The 3,792-nt window shown below is 44.1% G+C and overlaps 1 pseudogene; it reads right to left on the bottom strand.

The window, feature by feature from the left end:
- Positions 1 to 929: 929 nt before the first annotated feature.
- Positions 930 to 3,575, bottom strand: LOC113258885 (serine/threonine-protein kinase MARK2-like; annotated as a pseudogene).
- Positions 3,576 to 3,792: the final 217 nt, after the last annotated feature.

Raw genomic sequence — 3,792 nt, 5'->3', positions numbered from 1 at the left:
AGACACAAAACAGGAAGAGTTAGGGGGGATGGAGGAGTTCCCAGGGGAAACACACCACCAGTCCAGTCTCTGCAGTTTCTCCCAGGTTGGGGCAGAGTGGCTGGTCTGGCAGCTAGGGCCCCCCTACCTCTGTCCCTCTTGTCTCGCTCATGGCTCCATGGCTTTAACTCCATGGTTATTTTAGAGGCCGTTTCTGAAGGCCATGGAAGTGCTGGATATCCATGTAAGTGGAACCCATTGAGAGATCTCTGTGGCTCTTTGCATGCCTCCATCTTTCCCTGCAGGTAGTCCTTGTGGCCCCGGGAGCTGTGAATGCTGAGCAGCATGTATTTTTCATTTACCTGGTACTGCAGCTGTTTGCGTCCAGGACCTTACAATGTCCCAGCAGACTCCATGGAGGTTGTGATCTTCATACTTTATGTAGAGTGAGCACCATGTGGCCTCTAGAAATTCTTTTCTCATTGCCTCTGGGGCGCACCATGTGAAGTTAGAACATCTCCACTAGGTCTTTGCTTTCAGGTTCATTCAGTTTCCTTCTGGTAAACCTGAAACACAGATGTCTCTATCAACTTGAAACTGAACTTGCAGAATCAGCTACCAGTGGTCCCCTGCTGGCCCTGACTATTGCCCTGTGGAGAGACTGGGGTCTTCCCACCGGGCAGATTCTGGTGGTTATGCACATATCAGAACTGCTCGGTGTGGAAGGAGTTTCCTGTTTGGGGCTCCAGCACTGTGGCTGATGTGTGGGCAGAGAGGGAAGCCACGGGGACATGTTGACAGGGCTGTGCTGAGGCACCTCACCGTTAGTGTCTGTGGAGCACCACCCAAAGACCTGGCTGAGCTGTACCAAGGCTGTCATGGCTTTCTAGTGCAGGTAGAGCAAATCCAGCCAACTGCAGCAGAAGCAGAAGCCATGGAGGGCCCAGACCCTAGCATAGTCTCCACATTCTGGATGGAGGCCTGGCCAATTCCCTCCAAAACAGGGCATTGATGCTTTGATTTGTGTTGGTGGAAAGGTCATTATCTATGAATAGAATAGGAGTTATCTTCTTCCTCTTCAGAACAGGTAGGCAGGGAGGTGATGGGTGTGCTCCTGGCCTTGTCTCCTGATTCCTAGTCTTCCTCAGGCTATCCTGAGTATTCTCAGAATTGGAGATGGGAATAGCAGGATTGGCATGATCACTGAAACCCCACTGGCTGTGGCTGGCAGAAAGTCTGTACTGTACCATGTGAGATGAGGAAGGAATGTTAAAGACTGGGCTTTTGCAGATGATGTAGCCCTCTAGCTCAGATCTCTAGTGTACAAGGAGCAGATAAGTGATCATCATCTCATATTTCTGTTCCATCAGTGAATCCTTGATATCTTCCTTTATATAACCCGTTAACACCATCAACTCAGTCCTCTAGGAGTCATGATAGTCAGGCAATAGCTCCAGATAGGCTTTAGTTCATCTCCATGACCTACATTCATCCACAGATCTTTCATAATTTTCTCAGAAGTGCCTGTCTTGGTGGGACTGAGAATAAGAAATTTCTCGAGCAGGTTTTCATACTTCATGGACAAGTAGAAGGGAATATGGCATATTCCACTCTGTACCTGCTCTCACAGCTTCTTGAGATTCTGAGTATCAGAAGGCAGGGGTCAGATGACCCCTGTGTTATCAAATAACCCTCAGGTTCCACACTTCCAATTCTAGTCCATCGTAAGATTTCCCTTGGAATAGTTTTGTAGCAGCGAAAGAGGAATGGCTACAGGAACAGCTCCAGCTTGTTGCCAAAGGTGAATTTGTTGCTGAAGTCAGTCTACACACTTGATATTCATGTCTGCATCCAAGAGCAGGTGTTCTGCCTTTAAGTCTCTATAAACAATCCACTTCTGGTGGCAGTACTACACAGCAGACATTTTCTAATGTAATTTGCTCAAGGACTTTTTCCCTTTCATATGCCATGAATCACTAGGCAATCAAACCTCTCTTCCACTAGCATACTCCGTGAAGTAGTTTTCTCAGTCTTGATCACCTCAAATATTTTAACACATGTTGGGATGATTCAAAGCCTTTAGGATTCTGACTTCATGGGTATTTTCTGGAAGCTGATAATCATGGCTCCCTCTTTCCCAGCGAGGATGTGCCAGGCCAACTTCACCTTGGCCAAGTTACCCTTGGAGAGTGGCATGAAGAATTGGTAGTTCTCAACATGGGTCTCCTCCTCAGCAAAGATAGCAGAAAGGCCCTGAAGTTTTTGGCCTTACTGCTGGACCTGCACTCAAGGTGTCCCAAGGTGAGCTTAAAATTGGGAAAAGCTGGTGATAGGTCCAAATCATTTGAATAGAAAATCATTTCCAGGTCTACTTGACAAACTGATCTTTATAATGGAGTCTAAATACAATGACAAAAATTTAAAGAAATACTAATGATAAAAGGAATATGAAAGAAAAAAACAAAAGAAAAATGGGAAAAAGAACAAAAAAGAAAAGTGAGCAAAATAACAAGATAAAGATAAAAAAATAATTAAAAAATAAAACAGACAAAAATCCCACCATGCCAATGAGATGTATTTGAAGGAGGAAACAGCTAACTTTGGTCAGTATCTCTCAGGTCATCAGAAACCAGCTCCTTGAACTAGAAAGACTTTGAACCTCAATGGCAAATAAATTTCTGAGGCCCAGCCATGGACTGAATAGGGGTTTAGAAAACAAAACACTGGCCCCCTGTTGAGGTCATAGCAAGAAGTCAATCTATAAGGCTGAGGATGATCAACAGTGGCTTTCTCACTTTTTTTTTTTTTTTTTGGTGAGATATAATTCACACACCATACCATTCCTATATTCAAAGTGTATAATTCAATGATTTTTAGTCCATTTACAACCATCATTACATCAGTTTTAAAACATTTTTATCACCTCAAAAATAAACCCCATGCCTTTTAAGGTATCATATCCCTCTCAAATTCCATGTCACACACACCCCCAGGCCTAGGCTATCACAAATCTACTTTCTATTTCTGTTCATTTACCTGACCTGGACGTATCATATGAGTGAAATCATATCATGTGCTGTTGTCTCTGTCTGGCTTATTTCATTTAGCATAATGTTTTCAAGGTTAATTCATACTGTAGCATGTATTAGTACTTTATTGCTTTTATATTTTTTTCTTTTTTTTAGAAAAAACACAGATATTTATTATTCCCATTACAAGGGACAGGTCTTTACAGGATGAGGGAGGGAATTCTGACAGCACTGTGCAGTCCTGCAGGATAACTATGACAGAGTCCCCATTCAGGAACATCTTGGAGATGGAGCTGTCCTTGCTGACGGGCTTGGACTCCTTGCCTTGGCACTCTTAGGGACCTCCGTCCACATCTCCTTCACATTCTCCAACACCATGTTCCAGTGCCTGCCGAAGGCTTTCATGTGGCCCCAGAGCTTCTAGTTGTTGTGGCAGTTAATGAGCACTTGGGTGTTTTTCTTGCCTGACTGTGTGAGAACAGACAGTGGAGACATATTAAACTCTTCCTCCTCCCACTGCACCTCTTCTGCAGTCACCTCACTTTTGGGCTTATTGAGGGGGCTCATGGTGTTAGTGGCTGCACTCCCCAGGTCTGTGCTGTCTCCTTCACGTTGCTTCTGCCTCTGAAGGGATTTCATTCTATGGGTATACTGAATTGTATTCATCCACACATTGATGGACATTTGGTTTGCTTCCACCTTTTGTCTATTGTGAACAATGCTACTATAATCATTCAAGCATAAGTTTCTGTGGGGCCATATGTGCAGATTTCTCTTGGATATA

This window comes from Ursus arctos, unplaced genomic scaffold (genome assembly GCF_023065955.2).
Source record: "Ursus arctos isolate Adak ecotype North America unplaced genomic scaffold, UrsArc2.0 scaffold_7, whole genome shotgun sequence".
Lineage (NCBI taxonomy): Eukaryota > Metazoa > Chordata > Mammalia > Carnivora > Ursidae > Ursus > Ursus arctos.
The sequence above is the reverse complement of the archived record's forward strand: the minus strand, read 5'-3'. Positions and strand labels throughout refer to the sequence as shown.